Source organism: Siphateles boraxobius, unplaced genomic scaffold (genome assembly GCF_051911475.1).
Source record: "Siphateles boraxobius isolate OS27281-9 unplaced genomic scaffold, OSU_SipBor_1 65, whole genome shotgun sequence".
Classification (NCBI taxonomy): Eukaryota; Metazoa; Chordata; class Actinopteri; order Cypriniformes; family Leuciscidae; genus Siphateles; species Siphateles boraxobius.
This window is the reverse complement of record NW_027509192.1, coordinates 19,799,269-19,819,938: the sequence shown is the minus strand read 5'-3', so window position 1 is coordinate 19,819,938 and position 20,670 is coordinate 19,799,269. Positions and strand designations below refer to the sequence as shown.

Below are 20,670 nucleotides of genomic sequence, written 5' to 3'. Positions count from 1 at the left end.
TATAGAGTTGTAATCGCGTCCCCTTTGCAATTATGGATGTGCAACACACACACAGACACACACAAACTGTGATAACGTTGGCGCAATTTTTTTAAACTACAAACACAAATACTGTGATAACGCTTGCTACGTACAAAATTACATTTATGTGATGTTTCTGTCTGCACGCCAATATCCCTCGTTCTACAGCTTCGTGACGATGTGCTGGCCTTTGTATAAACATAGCAATTTTGATGTCTTGTCTTTACAGAAAACATGCACGGTTTTTAATACAATATCTTTAAAAAATATATTTATAAACGTGTGGTTACACACTATAAAAACAAGGTTCAAATTATATACACAGACATCCTACGACGACAACAACTTTATACGCATTTGTTGTTGAATTGGCTGACATCGACTGAAATTACTATTTGCTCAAAAATCATAAAATACACTTACTTCTACTGACGTTGGATCGCGAACAGTAGGCAACGATCCACACTTGAGGATAAACTTTGAAGCAAGACCTGCTTTTAATTGACCCTCGTTCACAAAACAGTCTGTCAGAAAATGATTTGTGCAAACATAAATGTATTTTGGAAGTTTAAGTGGCACCTTTCCTTCGTAAATAAAATCCATCCACTGCGTTTTCAGTGGCTCTGATGTCGGAAGTAAGTGAAAACTACTATGAACATTATTACATCCCACAGCAGAACACTTATGTTTCTTAGGAGACATTTTCGACAAGGTGTCACAAATCGTCAGAACACCGGCTGTCATTGAAACAATGGAGGATGGTGAACAGATCACCGAGGGCGGGGTCTATGCCAAAACCACAGTGTCAATCAAACCGTCGGTGGGGCTTGCTCAATTCTACGTCACACTGAGCCGAATCTTAGAACAGCACGAGACAGTGCTTATGATTTATTGAGATTGTAAAAAAAACACTGGGTGGATTTTTATCATTCTAGGGCGGTTTTGCTCATACACTGCCAACACACATTTATGTTCAAACACCATGTAAAAGTGAATTTTGCAAAATAGGTGCCCTTTAAGCGGCGCCAGCAACCAGCCACACGATCTCTCACTGTTCGCATAACAGACACTCGGGATTGATACACGGTAACACACAGACAATGAGTGCAATCCTGCTCTTATTTACCTATTTCCTCACCTTATCTTATATTTTATTTGCTCTTTTTGTCCGTGATGAAGCGTCTCGATCCTGGCTCTTACATCAACAGCCACAAGATCTCTCACTGTTTTCATCTACCAGACACTCAGATTGATACACGAAAACACACAGACAGTGCAATCCTGCTCTTATTTATCTTTTTGTCATCATATCTAATAATTGTATGAGCTCTTTTTGCCCGTGATGGAGCGCGTCTCGTGGCTCGTCGCGTCAGCCTCGCGTCGCACCTGCCACAAGATCTCTCACTGTTTTACAGCTGCCTGTCATCCAGGAATGGTGCAGGAGAACAAACTGTCAGTCACAGAACATGTCAAAGTCAAGTGAGTAAATTGAATATTTAAACATCACATTGTGGTTTATGAAATATTGTTTAAGTACCTTTTTAAGTAGTTAGGTTAAGTAGTAGTTAGTATACACTTTTGGGTGGGGGTGGCTGATTTCAATTAATATACATTTTCTGCAACCAATACTCGTGACTGAACTACATTTTCTTAGCTTCAGATATCGAGCAATTAATAAGATAGGTTATTTAGTGAGCGTGTGGGTGGCACGGGGTGACACAACCACCACCTCCACCCATCCATAAATTGTTTTCTGTGACAGTGTTGGCTACAAAGATGAAGTTGGACTCGCCATCTTCGCAGTAGTGAACGCGCGCAGAGAAATGCTCATTTCATAAGGATTACATAATCTGAGAGTAGCCTATTTTTTTTAATTGTTTCGTTTAAAACTAGGCTAGACATTTCTACCTTTCTAGATACTAGATATATTTATCATGCATGAGAGGAATGTGCAATGCAAAAATGTCATGATTTTATTGTTATAGGCATATGTCTGCTATATTTACTTATAAAATCCAGGGAATTGGTTGATCAAACATTAATTAAAATTAAGATAAAATTTATACAAAACGAAATTCACTTTAAGGAAATGCTTTATACAAAACAAAACTTAATGGAGAGGTCAAAAACATTCTCCTTTCAGAATATTTCAATCGGAGTATCAGGCGCTTGTAACGTGAAAGATCTTGTGGCTGGCGCGCCACGAGATGCGCTCCATATTACGGGACAAAGGAGCTAATAAAAAATAAGATAAGATGTCAAATAGGTAAATACGAGCAGGATTGCACTGTTTGTATGTCGAGTGTATCAATCCGAGTGTCTGAAAACAGTGAGGGATCTTGTGACTGGTGACGTAAGAGCCACAATCGAGACGCGCTTTATCACGGGCAAAAAGAGCAAATAAAATATTAGATAAGATGCCATTAAGGTAAATAAGGGCAGGATTGGACTGTCTGTGTGTTTTCGTGTATTAATCCGAGTGTCTGGTAGATTGAAACAGTGAGAGATCTGGTGGCTGGTGACTGGTGACGGTTAGTAAGAGCCACGATCGAGACGCGCACTAGCGAGGGGCAAAAAGAGCGAATAAAATATAAGATGAGGTGAGAAAAGGGGTAAATAAGAGCAGGATGGCACTGTTTGTGTGTTTTCGTGTATCAATCCGAGTGTCTGGTAGATGAAAACAGTGAGAGATCTGGTGGCTGGTGACGCTAATAAGAGCCACGATCGAGACGCGCCCCATAACTGGCAAAAAAATAGCAAATAAAATATTAGATAAGATGACATTAAGGTAAATATGAGCAGGATTGCACAGTCTGTGTGTTTTCGTGTATCAATCCGAGTGTCTGGTAGATGAAAACAGTGAGCGATCTGGTGGCTGGTGACGCTAGTAAGAACCACGATCGAAACGCGCTCTATCACGGGCAAAAAGAGCGAATAAAATATAGGATGAGAAGGTGAGAAAAGGGGTAAATAAGAGCAAGATTGCACTGTTTGTGTGTTTTCGTGTATCAATTTGAGTGTCTGGTAGATGAAAACAGTGAGAGATCTGGTGGCTGGTGAAGAGGATCGAGACACGCTTCCTCACGGGCAAAAAAAGCAAATAAATATAAGATAAGGTGAGAAAATGGGTAAATAAGAGCAGGATTGCACTGTCTGTGTGTTTTCGTGTATCAATCCGAGTGTCTGGTAGATGAAAACAGTTAGAGATCGTGTGGCTGGTGGCTGGCGCTGCTTAATAGAGCCACGAGGGCACTCCCATACGCATAAAAAGAGCGAAAAAAATATAAAATAAGATGAGAAATAGGTAAATAAGATCTGTATTGCACTGTCTGTGTGCTCTCTTGCATCATTAGGAGTGTCTGATAGGTGTAAACAGTGAGAGATCGTGTGGCTGGTCCGAGGCTTAATAGAGCCACGAGCAGGGCCGGCCCCGGCCAATTTGCTGCCCTAGGCAAGATTTTACCTGGTGCCCCATGCATCACAGCCCATTTCGCCCTGTCATTGTGTTCATGATTATGTTCATGATTATTTATCCTATATATGTATATATGTATATACACACACACACACACACACACACACACACACACACATTATAGCCTAAACACAAATAGCAAGAGCATTACACCTAGCATTCGAGTCAAGTCCCATTTATTTTAATAGCGCTTTTTACAATATAGATTATTTCAAGGCAGATTTACAGCTTTACAGTTTAGTTGCGTTTATAATTTTGTTCAGTAGTTATATATAGCCGCTCTGGATAAAACAGTGATGTCATCGTCCAAATGTCATCCATGCACAAACTACCCAGATAGCATGGTAACATTGATTCAATGTTGAGTCAGTGTTGATGCGTCAATGCTGATTACATTGAAATGACGTTAGAAGGTAATGTTGCTTTAGCATCACTCTTGCACCCTCAGTTAATGTTGAAATAATGTTGGGATTTCAACCAAAAATCAATGGGTATAGTATTGATTCAACATTACAAAGTGATGTTGTTTCAACATCACTTTTGCACCCTCAGTTAATGTTGAAATAATGTTGGGATTTCAACCAAAAATCAACGGTTATAGTATTGATTCACCATTACAAAGTGATGTTGTTTCAACATCACTTTTGCACCCTCAGTTAATGTTGAAATAATGTTGAGATTTCAATTACAAATCAATGGTAATAGTATTGATTCAACATTACAAAGTGATGTTGTTTCAACATCACTCTTGCACCCTCAGTTAATGTTGAAATAATGTTGTGATTTCAATCAAAAATCAATGGTAATAGTATTGATTCAACATTACAAAGTGACGTTGTTTCAACATCACTCTTGTACCCTCAGTTAATGTTGAAATAATGTTGTGATTTCAATCAAAAATCAATGGTAATAGTATTGATTCAACATTACAAAGTGATGTTGTTTCAACATCACTTTTGCACCTTCAGTTAATGTTGAAATAATGTTGAGATTTCAATTACAAATCAATGGTGTTAATATGGCTTCAACATTACAAAGTGATGTTGTTTCAACGTCACTTTTGCACCCACATTTGTTGAAACATTAATATTAAAGACAAAAAACATGCTCATAACATTGAATCAATATTCAACCATATTAATAAAAAAAATTAAAACACAGTTTTAATCACATCCTTCTTTATTTTCCAGACTTTGTCCTTTTAATTCATTCAACTCAAAGCACTCAATTCCATGTCAAGGGGAAAAAAACATCATACAGACTCAAAAGTAAACCAATAAAAAATAAATAAAAAAACAATGAACAAAAAAACAAATTAATTTGTATCTGGAGGCACCGACGGAACAGTTGCACTTGTTTGAAGTGCAGTTCCACCCACACGGTACGGTGCATATCGGAGCCATTTCTGGACTGCCTGAGTATATTCATACTGGGAAACTTTTCCCACACCCATCTGCAAAGTCATAGCATCTAACAAAAGAAAAACAACAGGATATGAAATGTATGCAATTGAGTACATTAATGGAGGAACTGGAACAGGGAAATATTGGATGAAGTAAGGTAAATTTTTGGGAACACAAAAGGCAGAACAACAATTAAAATCATTGATAGTTATAACTCACCAAATATACACATATTCAAGAATGTATCCTTGAATGCCCTCTTTTGCCTTGACTGCTTTTTAACCATCTTCCCAGCCCAATTTAGAGATGATGCCAGCTCATTGGTCAGTGCACAAGAAAGCATGCGACGGACCCTAACTTCCAATGAGGTTCCTCCAATTACGCTGAAGTATTTTACCTGCCATACAAAATGTGTACACCAAGCACAGAGAACATGTAAAAAAAAAAAAAAAAGGGGTTAACAACAAAATGGTCTTCATAGATTAAAAATCTCACAAACCATTATTGTCCTTGCTTCACTGGATGCTAATATCTCCTCTGCACTCTCAAGCTCATCACTATTGTGCAGAGGGACTGAGACAGGCAACGGTTGCAGTGGTTTCTTTGAGGACACGGACTGTCTGAAGAATTCCTGACATTCCTCACGCAGTTCCTTGACTTCTTTTACAAGTTCAGTTACAGTTCCGATCAACTTTTGTAAAGCAACATCTTGTGGAGAATAAAAGACATTACAGGTCAAAACATATTTAACATGTATACTGTATAAGGAAAATAGGAAAACTTCTCTGCACTTGCCTTTCATTAACTGTCTTGCAGAATCCCTTGGATCTGCAACAACAAAAACTATTGCTAGTAAACAGACTCACACATTAGCAACCAAATTATATTTTAGGATAAAGTAAAAGTATTGTATATTGGTGTAAACTGCCTGAAATTAGGAAGCTGGACATTAAAAATCAAAGCAAATATTGGTCTCATTGCAAAACGGCCAAAGCCCTTCTGGAATTGATACCCTCATGATCCTTGGAAGATGGTTCCTGGCAGGGGTACATGGCAGGCTGGGCTGGTGAGTACTCAGTCAAGTATGGAGAACTGCTGCACATCTGGTGAGAGGACTCAGAGGGATGGTTATGCAGAATTTGAATGGAGGGCTGGACAAAGGTCTGGACTCGGGAAGCTGATTGAACAGGAGCCTGCATTTTATTGGAGACTGCAGTGAAACAGATTTTACACATTAGCAAAATTACATTTTGGGACGTCCACCTAAATGGAACAATTCCATATACTTTGCCACTCAGTCTTGGTAACATAACATCACTGTTATACCTGGATATTGAATTCTAGGAGCTGGGCAGAGCTTTCTTTTTTTAACTTCCTCTTCTGTATCAGATGTTGTGTTGTAAATGGGATTGGGTCTAATATAGAAATAAAACTTCAGATACATCTAGGAATTTCATGTTATGATTATTCTTTCCCCTTGCCATTCATTAATTGTGTTACCTGGATTTCCTTTTTTCAAACTTCTCAGTTTCTACTTCAGACTGAATGTCACTTGTGTCGCAGTTCTCCTGTAGATATCTTTTCAAACACTTCTCAGCTTCTTCATATGTGGCTGCAAGTTATATGTTGTGAGTGTAATAACAAAGTCCACAATAATTCAAATTCCAACTCAATAATTTATACACTTAACCAGACTTGCAAGGTGTCTAACAGGTTCATAGGACAACCATTCCTCAGAAGGCAGCTCATATTTTTTCACCGCAGCCCGTATCTTGGCTGTGTCTTTGGGTGGATATGGTGGCCAAAGAAGCTTATTTTCAATCAGCCAGCTGTGCGGCACAATTTCTGTGCCACCATTTTGAAATTGAACGATGCACCACTGCTTCATTTTTTTAAACAAAATAACTCCCCTAAGATACAAGATACGTAATGTAAACTTTCCCTTGGAGATGGAAAATCAGGAACTAATTATGTTAAGTACAAGCTTTTCTTACAACAGTAAAATCATGTTTTAACCTACCAACAATTAATTATGTCATATGGATGAGTGGCATGGCAATGAAAACATTCTTGTCAGGACAGAGGAAATATTTCAGCTTAATATCTTGGAGCCTGGCCATATCAAGATTGTCATGCAACTCCCAAACTTTATAACAACCTATACTGGTTGACTCAAATGGGTAGGAGAAGAATGACTCTTGATTGTGAAACTTTTGAAACAGGACAAAAATCCCTTCTCCATCTACCTGAATGATATTTCTTAAAATAGCAATGTGGCCAACTATTTGCACACAATTATCTCCTTGCACTATTGACAGAGTGTACTTTTCAGTGATAGCTTTTCTGAACTGTTTGCCAAGACTTAGGCTATGGAGAACTGGACCGTCAAAATGTGCCTGACTTAAGTTGCACTTGTGAGGCTTTGGTGACTCTGGACTTGGCATCTCAGATAACCTTTTCACAACTTGCTGTAAGGGTAAGTGAGGCTTGCGCAAAAGACGTTTTATTTGTCCTAAATAATTCTAAAAAGGAAATGCTGACACATTATCCAAAGGTCCAAAGAGACGATACTCTTCAGCCAGATGAGTGAGTTGGTGTATATTGTAGACTATTTCATGTTTACCATACAGTTGTCCAAAGTGGCATACAAATGAGACAAGCAATTCGTGAGCAAAATCAATCATCGCCTCTGGGGTTCCAGAGGATAAAAGCAAATGCATCGCAACAGAAAACAGCATAAAGTTCTCATACATTGGCATTTGAATGCTATTCTGAAGCACAACAGGGCCTGTGTACAACATAAAAGAGCGCAGCTCAGTCGCTTTCCAGCGGTCAATTTCTGATAACCCTCTTGATTTACGACTAAATTCAACCGGCGTGTAGGAACTCAGCAGCTTTAACTTTTCAGAAATTTCAGCTACAGTCTGAGTGGACAACCTAGTAGTATGTGCTTTACCTCTGATCCATAAGTTCAAAAGTTTCCTAGTGACGCCTAGACAGCACAAGTGCATATAATCTAATGGAAACATGGTAACCATTTTTACCAAGCCAGCTAAAGGAGAAAGTTTTTGGTTCAAGTGGTGGTCTTCATCAATCATATCATTAAAATCAGAATCCGTCCTCAACTTTGCATCAGTTTCTGGGTATGTCATTTTATTTTGCCACGTACCCACTTGAACACATTTGTCACAGCCTGAGTAGCCATTGTGAGATTTTATATTTTTAACAAAGGCTCTGGCAGGGGCATCACACACAAAAGAGCTTACTTCTACCAATATGTTTTGACCATTGTAAACAATACCACCCATAAGAACATCAGCTAAATCATCAATAAATGGCTTTAAGAACTCAAATATACACTTGGGCTTTTTCATACCACAGTAAAGGCCAACGAGGAAGGGATGTTTAGTATAGTCACAATTGAGAATGGCAAGAATTGGCCAGAACTGAAGTGTACAGCTTTTGAATAGTGGAAGGCCATCTAAATTGAACTGTACTTTAACTATTTTCAATTGTTCAGGCAGGATTAATCTTTTCAAACACGACAATATCCCCTTTGCCAAGCCAAAATGATAATACTCCCCACCTTCCATCTTTATGGTAGATACATGGGTTTGGGTCTTAAGAATTGTCCTGGCATCTGTGGGCAATTCTGGATGAAACAGTTGCAAAATACTTAAAAGTGCACTGAGTGCAGCTAGTGAGACTGAGAAGGTTGTGGCCCAATATCGCAAACTCCTTAAAAGAAAGTCACTCGTTGGAGCTTCTGATTCAGTATCAGAGTCAACTTCTGATAAGTTGACTGTGTCATTATTAACATTGTGTATATTGGTTGGATGCCACAGAACCTCATCAGACACCACACCAGGGAACTGATCTGTTACTGAATCATTACAATCTGAACCAGCTGAGTCAATAACAACTTTTGGGAATTCAACATGATCTTTTAGTGCTTCAACATGTTTTTCTTCTGACACAGTATCCTCTGCACTAGCTTTATTGAATTGTTGTAGTATTTCTGACTCTGTGGACGTAATCATTGATTTTAATTTACGCCTCTTTGACCACCGTGAAGTCATTATTGCTGCAAGTGGTGCAACTGTTCAATTTGATCAAAACTGACTCACTGTATGTCAATATGAATGTTTACCTGATAACTCTGCTAGCAGGAGATGGGATACAACACAATCTTGTGACAAGCAGTTATGATGTGGACTACAACTCAATGATCAATGTCAGCATAATTAAGGGTGTGTTTCTCATTTCTCTAATTATCCATCCTCATCAGCCTTAACCCCTCCTACTAAATGCCTTGGAGTAATTGTGGAGTAACAGAGAATTAGGCTCCTAGAGATCAGCTAAATATTGTAGAATTTTATTAATCAAGGCTAAAGATAAATTAGAGATAATTTTTCATCACTCACTGGCTCTTGCCTTTCATCAAAATATCAATGATGATTCAACATAATCAAACTTTGAAATTAAATCTCAGTCAAAATTATGTTTTGGATGAAAACACCACATTGTATCAATGTCCCCATGCTATCTGAGCAATTTATTTAAACACTTTACTTACTTTGAAAAATAATGTTAGTAGATTTAGTAACAATAAATAAAATACAAGTAAAAAGCATGCCAAAATCAGAAATACATTATATGCACCACTGTTTGAAACTCAGAGAGTTCCTGCATGCCAAACACACACAAGACTTCCATATATACTGTACCTTGGGTATTCTCTCTAATAAGGAAGCATCAATTAACTACTGAGAAGCCAACATGCAAAACCAAAATGGGCGTATACCAATTAGTGAAAATTTTCAAACAATTAGTATTTTTCAACCATTTTTCAAAAGACTTGCTAAAATCATGAGGGCCCACCCCTAAACCAAACCCCCGGTGTATTAGAGCAAATGAGGTAACACCATTGAAAGTACTTATCATAAACTGAAACGCCCCACTGATTGGGAAACACCCAGTAGTGTTTTGCACAGATACATGCCTGCAAGATCTTGTGCTCATAAACTAAGACTCACTGTTAGTTCAATGTCACTGTCTTCACCCATGTGTTCTGTTCCCTTTCATCAAAATTTCAATGCTGATCCAACACACTTTAAACATTGAAATCTTGATGTCAACCAAAATGATGGTTTGGATCAAAACTCAACATTGAATCAATGTTACCATGCTATCTGGGTATTCATCAGCGCTAGCAAAAGTGTTTGTTTTGCAGTTGATGGCAGCAATCTTCCACTAAACTATGGCACGTTTCATGTTTTCACCATGAATGAAACTGCGAAATGTCTTCTTTAATGTTGATTTCACATAAAACGTTGCTACTTTTAATAAACTTGTAGCCTATATAAATATCATTAATAATTTAGGCAAATACATTTAAAAAATGCCATATATCCCCCTCAAAACTGCACAACTGTAGACATGGGCGTAGATTACGCGGGGGACGGGGGGACGTGTCCCCCCCACTTTTAATAAAATGTAAATTCGTCCCCCGCACTTTTTCATAGGGCAAATGTGTCTATGACAAGCTGAGGTTTCCGCGGGTGTGTATAGCCTGCCCTACATCGAGATTTAAAATCCAAAGAGTCAAGGATAGTCTATCTACATACGTGACTTTCACGCTTCCATGGTAATTAGTCACTCGTGCATTAGCTTACGACACGCCCATGCTCGCACCCGCGCCGAATCCATCAGTTTCATAGAGTTCAAAACGGCAAAAAAAACTCTTCACTCCTTTTTCACGAAAAAGTCAAGCACTGTAAGTAAGTTGTCATGTGGTATCCGAATTGTGTTGCACAATGATGAATACCTCTGCCTATTTCTCTTATTGAATAATTAACAAGTTTTGTTGTAAATTGAAAATATTCACTATACCCGCACAAACGTGCACTATTTTCAATCTTTATTTATTCGTAATGTCTTTTATTTTCACAGATATGTTATCAAAGCCCTTCAAATTAGAATAAACATGGTGATTGTTAATGCTGAATTTGTATGTTCATGCATTAACAGCCACGATCTGCTTGAATCAGGCAATAACATGTGTAGACTATGATGTTTAGAAGTACCCCCCTAGAAGTACCGAGATCCACCTACAAAAATACTGTGGGAAACACAGTAGGCTAAATGATGGTCTACGAAAAATTAAAATGTTATTATCTAATTAAAATACATGATCAGGATTTTACCACCTCCGCCTCGTTTTAAGCCAGGAAAATATAAAGTACTGAACATTTGCATTTCTTTCTTTCTGTTTTTTGCTTTAAAAATAAATGGCATATTAAGCCAATTAACCTGTCAACAAAAGTCTGAAAAAAAAAGGTATTACACTTGACATTCTGTCCCCCTCACTTTTGAAATGATGGCTACGCCCCTGACTGTAGAGTAAAACATTAATTAATAAAAGCGATAGTGAATGCGTGTGTGAAAAAAATGACGTGATTGTTACAAATCACACTGTCTGGGTTCTCTGGAGAACTCAACAATTGTTAGCTTAAAGTTTAAGGTAAAAAATAACTGCCATTAAATTATATATCTTACTACTATGCAATTAGATAAACTGTACATTCATTACATTACATCTGTCTTTATCCCCTTTTATCCTCTTCTCTTCCGTTTGGCACTGTATCTATTGCAGACTACCTGTATAATGCTAATCTAAAATATGTCATGTAAATTTGGCTATCCGTCACAATCAGGTAACATTCACCATGTCTAGACCTGGCGCGAGCTGCAAGGCCCGTTTCTACGGGGTGCTTGAGTGTGTTAAGTGCCCTCAAACGAAAGAAATGCTGTCTACATTGGATGCAGCGAGGGGCGACGCTACACAAAACATTACCAACAGTAAACTGATCGCGCGCGCTCTGTTTCTGACGCACTTCAAGCACTCGCTGGGCGGTCGGAAGATTGATGCGCCGGACCGGAGTAGGGGGACTTAATTAAGTTTTTGTAGAGTTTTTTTGCTTTATTTTATAGTCTTTTGAATCAATGTTTTTAAAATAGTATTAGTAAAAAAAATTAAAAAAAATGTTGGCGCCCCTATTGAGTGGCGCCCTATAGCATTTGCCTAGTCCGCCTATGCCACAGGCCGGCCCTGCCTGGCCACGAGCGCACTCCCATATATGGATAAAAAGAGCGAATAAAATATAAAATAAGGTGAGAAAATTGGTAAATAAGATCTGTATTGCACTGTCTGTGTGTTTTCGTGTATCAATACCGAGTGTATGATAGGTGTAAACAGTGAGAGATCGTGTGGCTGCTGGCTGGCGCCGCTTAAAGTTGCAGTAGGGAGTTTTTAAAAAATGTTGACTTTTGAAAAGTCTGAAAATTTGAACAAGCACTAACAGGTCCAACCCCCTTTCTCTCTGCTGCGCTACAGCCCTCCCTCCACAGCTCCTCCCCCACAGCGGAGCCTGCAGTGAACGCGCAGGCTAGTAAACAGGACCACCGATGACGGCGGATTATAAACAGTTATGGAACATTCACTAATAGGGACGAAACATCAACAATATGCTTTACATTGACTATGGCCTGCCCATACTTTGACTACAAACTTGGTCCTCAAATCATTATGTATTTTGCAATACATGCAACTTTATAACGTTGCACTCTTTCTACAAGTTATAAATAGCTAGTAATAGCGTGATTGACACTGCTAAGATATTCCTCCTGGCTCTGATTGGTTGTTTCTGACCGGGAGCGGTGTATTTCTGCAAATGGCAATAGGACCACAAGGAGGAGCCAGAGGAGCTTGATTTTTTCCACAGATTATCTGTCTCATATTCTACTGTCAGGACATAATGACAGTTTTAACAAATATTTGTTTACAAAAGTGACCTACTGGAGCTTTAATAGAGCCACGAGCGCACTCCCATACGGATAAAAAGAGCGAATAAAATATAAGATCAGATGAGAAATAGGTCAATTAGATCAGCATTGCACTGTCTGTGGGTTCGTCTTGTATATTAAAACAGTGAGAGATTTTGAGGCAGGCGCAAGCCTCACGAGACATGTGCTCAGGATTAAAACAAAACGGGTAGAGTATTTTAATAAATTAGCTGTGACAGTCATCGTCTGCACTTCACAGTCATCTTCTGCACCACACTTCCCAGCATCCCTCTTGTCTTCACACCTGCACTCACTCCCTCATTTACCCGCACCTGCCTGTCATCATCATCATCCGTGTCACCTGTGCTCACCTCATCATTGTTCAGTTGTGTCTGTACTCAGTTCCTTTCAGTTCAGCCTGTCTTTTTCCGTTTATTAGTTCTGTTTAGCGTGTGTGTTATAGGGGTGGGCGATATAGCCTCAAAATTCTATCACGATATTTCAAGAATATTTGCGATAATGATATTTATGACGATATAGACATTTTTTTTGCTGTTGTTGAAAATTTTCTTAGTATGTTTATCTCGCCTAAATGTTTGCTCACTCATTGCGTCTTTACAATGTGGTAATTTTGTTGTTAAGAGTTTACACAACACAAGGAAGCTTGATTTCAATCTTTGAGTTAAATGTTAAATGTGTGTAGGTCTAACACCAGTATTCAGAAATACTACAGAAACATAATAAAGTAATCAAATGTAAAATAACACATAGTCTTTTAGTTCTGTTTCCTGATTAAATTAAATACATAGGCTAATAATTCTCATTCATTACAATTAAAGCTATCTTTTGTTGTTATGACGACAACATTAATGACAGACGCATAGCCTATGGCTGCTGTCACTTTTACAGCTAGTGCATGGATCCATTTCTGTTTTCATTATACTGTCTGTCACACTGTCACATGCGTTTTATAGCTACATAACCGACTGTGTTTATGAGTATACTTACCAAGATCTGAAGTTTTACACAATTTTGTGGTTTTCCCCCCGTTAAAGCGATATAATCCGCGAAAAATAACTTTAGTTTCTCGCGAGCTGTACTCTATGTATTGTAACGTTTTCCCACACTCTTTGTTTGGGGTTTTTATATGCTGGGGTGCCAGACAGGATTTCTGTCATTAATTAAAGTTCACTTTAGGGAAACGTACAAAGATCTTGTGCATCTGTCTTGTTCTGTCACAAAACCCGACACTTAATGAGATAAAGATTATACACCCATACTCAATACAATAATACCCATAATAATCACTCTTAAATAGACCACCAACCATTCAATACGACAGGACACATAGAATTGCATTCAAAGATGTATATTCAGCAGTGAAAGTGAAAAAACAAAAAACAGTTATGAATGGTCCATCAGTAATCCCCACAGTAATCCACAGCAAAAATAGTTCACATAGTCAGTAGGAGGAAAAAAGAATAAAATTCCCCACTCAAAAACAGTCAAAGTTAAGTCATGTCAGCACTGGCTAAATTGTACTCACGACTCCTTTTCCCCTTAAGAGTCTGGTCCACATTTTCCCTGGCTTCTCAGACGTGAAGATATAGGTCCTTCTCAAAAAATTAGCATATTGTGATAAAGTTCATTATTTTCCATAATGTAATGATAAAAATTAAACTTTCATATATTTTAGATTCATTGCACACCAACTGAAATATTTCAGGTGTTTTATTGTTTTAATACTGATGATTTTGGCATACAGCTCATGAAAACCCAAAATTCCTGTCTCAAAAAATTAGCATATTTCATCCGACCAATAAAAGAAGTGTTTTTAATACAAAAAAAAAGTCAACCTTCAAATAATTATGTTCAGTTATGCACACAATAGTCAATACTTGGTCGGGAATCCTTTTGCAGAAATGACTGCTTCAATGCGGCGTGGCATGGAGGCAATCAGCCTGTGGCACTGCTGAGGTGTTATGGAGGCCCAGGATGCTTCGATAGCGGCCTTAAGCTCATCCAGAGTGTTGGGTCTTGCGTCTCTCAACTTTCTCTTCATAATATCCCACAGATTCTCTATGGGGTTCAGGTCAGGAGAGTTGGCAGGCCAATTGAGCACAGTAATACCATGGTCAGTAAACCATTTACCAGTGGTTTTGGCACTGTGAGCAGGTGCCAGGTCGTGCTGAAAAATGAAATCTTCATCTCCATAAAGCTTTTCAGCAGATGGAAGCATGAAGTGCTCCATAATCTTCTGATAGCTAGCTGCATTGACCCTGTCCTTGATAAAACACAGTGCACTAACACCAGCAGCTGACATGGCACCGCAGACCATCACTGACTGTGGGTACTTGACACTGGACTTCAGGCATTTTGGCATTTCCTTCTCCCCAGTCTTCCTCCAGACTCTGGCACCTTGATTTCCGAATGACATGCAAAACTGAGCAACAGTCCAGTGCTGCTTCTCTGTAGCCCAGGTCAGACGCTTCTGCCGCTGTTTCTGGTTCAAAAGTGGCTTGACCTGGGGAATCCGGCACCTGTAGCCCATTTCCTGCACACGCCTGTGCACGGTGGCTCTGGATGTTTCTACTCCAGACTCAGTCCACTGCTTCCGCAGGTCCCCCAAGGTCTGGAATCGGTCCTTCTCCACAATCTTCCTCAGGGTCCGGTCACCTCTTCTCGTTGTGCAGCGTTTTTTGCCACACTTTTTCCTTCCCACAGACTTCCCACTGAGGTGCCTTGATACAGCACTCTGGGAACAGCCTATTTGTTCAGAAATTTCTTTCTGTCTTACCCTCTTGCTTGAGGGTGTCAATGATGGCCTTCTGGACAGCAGTCAGGTCGGCAGTCTTACCCATGATTGCGGTTTTGAGTAATGAAACAGGCTGGGAGTTTTTAAAAGCCTCAGGAATCTTTTGCAGGTGTTTATAATTAATTAGTTGATTCAGATGATTAGGTTAATAGCTTGTTTAGAGACCCTTTTCATGATATGCTAATTTTTTGAGACAGGAATTTTGGGTTTTCATGAGCTGTATGCCAAAATCATCAGTATTAAAACAATAAAAGACCTGAAATATTTCAGTTGGTGTGCAATGAATCTAAAATATATGAAAGTTTAATTTTTATCATTACATTATGGAAAATAATTAACTTTATCACAATATGCTAATTTTTTGAGAAGGACCTGTAGGCTCTAGGCTCCTCATCCGTCAATCCAGTTCATGTTTTGGAATTAGGCTACTCACTCGTTCGGTTTCCTCTGCAGTATCTCAACGACAATCAGCAGGTCACACAACGACGAGGATAATTTCCTGTTAGTAATCCATAATGCGATCTGCTTAGCACGCACGCCGACGATACACACTCTTACCACGGATAAAACAAATAACAGACGCGGGAGTCTTCTGAGGAGCTCCGCGAGGTACTCACTGCATCTCGATAGCCGGCGCCATGTTTTTATAAGCGATGCACGTCATCCAGATAACTAGGGGCTGGACTAAAGACAGCGCCATCTTGACTCGGCACACAGGTTACAATGACTGTAGTTACATAAAGGTACGATGACTGTAGTTTCATAAATGATGGAGATGTTTTGATTTTTGTAAATAATGAGCTCAATGTTATGTACAGATGAATAATGAGGAAATAAATGTAGAACAATTAAATTACAATTTATTTATTTATTTCCTGATGACATCGTCACAGTATGCACGCAGTGCAACTCTCTCAGAGAGTGCGCGAGTAGCTTACTGGATAGTTTAAAACCGCTTGAATGTTTAAACTGATAAGAATTAAGAAGACTTGAAAATTATAAACTTTAGTTACGATGCACTGATGGCCCGATTGTGCAAGAGACCATTCAGTCATGTCCCGACTCCAGGCTGATTTATACTTCTGCGTCGGACATACGCCGGAGCCTCTACGCCGTAGACTACGCATTGGTTTTAATTTATACTTCTGCGTCGTTGTCCGCGTTGACGCACGCAGAGGGAGCATGTGAAACCCGAGGGAGCGGTTTGAGCAGACCAATCACAGCGCTTGCGTCCGCGTAGAATTGACGCGTTGTTACATTTTTGGAGAGGTGCACGTCAGGGTACACCGAAGGGTACGCGCGCTACGCACAGCCTACGGCGTAGCTACGGCGTAAGTTCGACGCAGAAGTATAAATTGGGCTTCCTAAACGCGCGCGAGAGAAGACGCGCGTCGGCAGCCCCGCTGAACACTCAAGCTGTTTGTGAAATTGCTAAATCGTCATCGGAGGCTGACAGGCTGCTCTCGCGCTCAGACAGGTGTTGTTGTTGTTTCGTGCTAGGGAACGTAAATGCGGCATACGTCATCGTGTCGCTATATCATTGATATCGCGATATGACACTTTTTTATAATGTAAAAATGTATACCGGTATTATCGTGGACGGTATGATATGGCACAGCCCTAGTGTGTTATCCTGTCTGTCTGTACCTTCCTGAAGTTAATTGTGAGTTAAAGTCTTTGTATTGGAACCGTTTGCCTCATCTTCTTCCTTTGCCAACACCACACCGTGACAGAAGAATGGACCTAAACAACTATGGATGCTGCTGTTCAGCTGATCTTACTGGAACAAGGCCAGCTGTCTCTCGAGGCCCACACCGGGCCTTATCTCGACCTGGTGTGCCTTACCTCCTTCCCCGGTCTGTCATTGAGTGTTTTCCTCCATACAGGCCTCAATGCAGAGACGAAGGCACGCCTGACCGGTGTGGGACCTCGAGAGAACTTCGAGGCTTTTGTCGAGTGGGTGCTTTGGCAAAATGGGTCGCCATTCACCATTGGGCTCTGCAACAGCCACAAGGAGGAGATCACCCTTCCCGAGTCTCGTCCCGCCGAGATCATCCCACCAGAATCCTTTATTCCTCTCCTCCTCCAATATCAAGTGGAAGACTGGCTTATCGACTTTGACACAGAGATGTGATTCTTCACGTCAATCCTGTCGAGTCTGAGTTTCTTCATGCCACCCCCGCCGAGCCTGTGTTTCTTCACGTCAGCCTCACTGAGCCTGAGTTTCACATCAGCCCTGCCGAACCTGAGCTTCGCGTCAGCCCTGCGTAGCCTGCGCTCCACGTCAGTCCTGCCGAGCCTGCGCTCCACGTCAGTCCTGCTGAGCCTGCGCTCCACGTCAGCCCTGCCGAGCCTGCGCTCCACGTCAGCACTGCCGAGCCTGTGCTCCACGTCAGCACTTCCGAGCCAGAGACTGTTCACCTCATGCCCGCCGAGCCAGAGACTGTTAACGTCATGCTTGACAGCCTGCTCCACCCTAGAGGCTTCCTACTCCGAATAGGCCATGCCTTGTCAGCCTTCAGGGCGCACACCACCCCCACCCCTGTTGATGTATTACGGCGTGAGGTTGCGCCTTTTGGGAGGGGGCATATTCTCACAGTCATCGTCTGCACTTCACAGTCATCGTCTGCACTACACTTCCCAGCATCCCTCTTGTCTTCACACCTGTACTTACTCCCTCATTTACCCGCACAAAAACTGACAGAGTTGTTAAAGGTCCACCTGAGGTTGAACAACATATTAAGACAACTAATTAACTTTTTAAGCTAACATTTAATTTAATACAACAATCCTTCCAGTGTTTTGTTTTTCTCCTTTTAGCTGTACAGCACGTCTCATTCTTGGTCTCCAGTTGCTCACAGTATACAAAAGGCTTATATGTTAGGTTGAGTGTAAAGGTAAGCATATTTATGTGCCGCCCATAGCAGCAACAGAAATGTTCCCAATGAGAACCCAAAGGATCTGTAGCCTGTCTTTAATCCGCATCAATTACGTTTATTTTATTTGTGCTGACCTGCATGACTTAAGCAGAAGGAAATGCCGTCAGATATGTTCACTCTCTATGAAGTCCATTACATCAGGGTTTGCTATTGTTGTGATCTCATGTAAGTGACAGGTTGTAAAAAATGTGTACAGATTAATTATTTATAATAAGAACTGCAATATTCCATTAAAAAAATAAGAATCATCAATTTTGAATTCATGGTGACAGTAGTAAAATAGTAAAGATGCTATGTACATAAGACAAATCAGGTCAAATAGGTATGTAAATAAAATCATGAAACAACATTAGAACAATTCCGCATATATTTTAAGGTAACATAGTTACAATGTACTTACTCAAATAAGTACTGAGTATTAATAATTAACTACATGTATTGAGAGTTATATGTAGCCTACTATAGAGTTACAGTTGGGATAGGGTAGGGTTTGATTTAGTTACTTGTTATTATGCATAATTAATTTACTATTATTACTATAGTAAGTACATGTATTTGTAGTAATATATATATATATATATATATATATATATATATCGCTTTATAAAGAGTTTTGTGAGCACTTGTCAACTCCATCAGCTTACAACTCTGTCAGACATTATACCTCATGGTTTGACGTCTGACGGAGTTGACAAAACTGAATATTTTTCCACCTTAACCACGTTATACAGTGGAGCAATTTTTTTTTAGCTGTAGCTGCCTTAATAAAAACATATAAAAATGCCAAGATTTATCTCACAACTATTTACAGAAACTATTACTAAAGCAATTATTTAAAAATAAAAGCAATGAATGTGTCACGATCCACACACCGGAAACAGAGATCCAATTGCAGTTTTATTTAAAGGGTAATCCTTACTCACAAACTAGTCCAGGCAAGGGTCAAAATCCAAAAGGCAATCCAAAAAACAAGAAAACAAACAAGAACAAGCAAGAACAGGCAAGGCAAGAACAGGCAAGGCAAGAACAGGCAAGGCAAGAACAGGCAAGGCAAGAACAGGCAAGGCAAGAACAGGCTACCAGAAGCGGTGTGACAATATACAAGGACTCCGTAACAAACACTAAACAGGCAGGGTATTTATACACAGAACAAGACAATCATGATGGGGAACAGCTGAGTGCAATGAACAGTGATGAGCGCAGACAAGTGCTGCGTCCCAATTCGCCTACTTATACTACGACCTAAAAGTATGTGCTCTTTTTGTGAAGAAAAAGTACATACTTCTGAGTGTGTAGCAAAAGAGTAGGCAAGCTTTGGGAGATACTATCACGTCATCTTTAACGGACAGATCTGTCGCGTGCATCCAGTCACCATACACTGCCCTGTCAATCATCCTGTCACAGTTAAAATCCTCCATTCAATCGAATTTGATTTCCTACCGTTTCGGAGAGCAAGTTCATCTGCCAGTCGTGGGTCTTTCATGCGGAGACTCTCCTCATGTGTTTGCAATTTGAATATAATGATGCATTTAAAAGGTAATGGCTAAACATATCTTTACAAAAGTTCACAATGCTGCTGCAGATGCAATATAATGTAGACAGCATTGAATAAATACATTTTCGTCAGGCTAGATACTGATAATTAATCACTCAAACCTCTTTATCTAAACCTCTCTACATAACTAACGGACTCGCGCGCGTCCTCCATGTCTGTAGTTGTTTAACACTTCGTGTTTGTAGTTCTAACCGAATCCTCGTCCAACGCGCGATGGGTTGTGGGCAATAATAGCCGTTAGAGTCTGTATTTATTATGTCTATGGTGCTTCTCAATATCCCTCCTCGTCTCCTCGCTCCTCCGTCCTACATCCAGTGACCCGGAAACCAATCAAGCACAGCCATCTTGAAGGACATCTCAATTCTCTAACTGCACCGCGAGGAGTGAGGAGGCTTTCGGAGGAGTCATGAGCGAGGATACACAGGTGTATCCTATGCGGAAGTGTTTTATTGACTAAACGTGACGCACGTATACATTCTCCTCCCCCTTCACATCGGTCACAATAATTTGAATTTGTACTTTACCTTTGCAGTTTATATAAACCACACATCTCACATATTTCAACAGGGTATCTTGCTTTATTATTATTCATTATGAATTTCTTAAATAAACAAGCT

General features: G+C 39.9%; 1 protein-coding gene across 1 annotated transcript in view; it reads right to left on the bottom strand.

Annotated features, from left to right (window-relative positions):
- The window catches only part of wwp2 (WW domain containing E3 ubiquitin protein ligase 2), a 112,692-nt gene extending 92,353 nt beyond the window's left edge, over window positions 1–20,339 (bottom strand). The window contains exon 1 of the mRNA XM_077211331.1: window positions 19,939–20,339. The gene's annotated coding sequence lies outside the window, so the exon portion shown is untranslated. The remainder of the gene's footprint in view (window positions 1–19,938) is intronic.
- Between the last annotated feature and the right edge of the window lie 331 nt (window positions 20,340–20,670).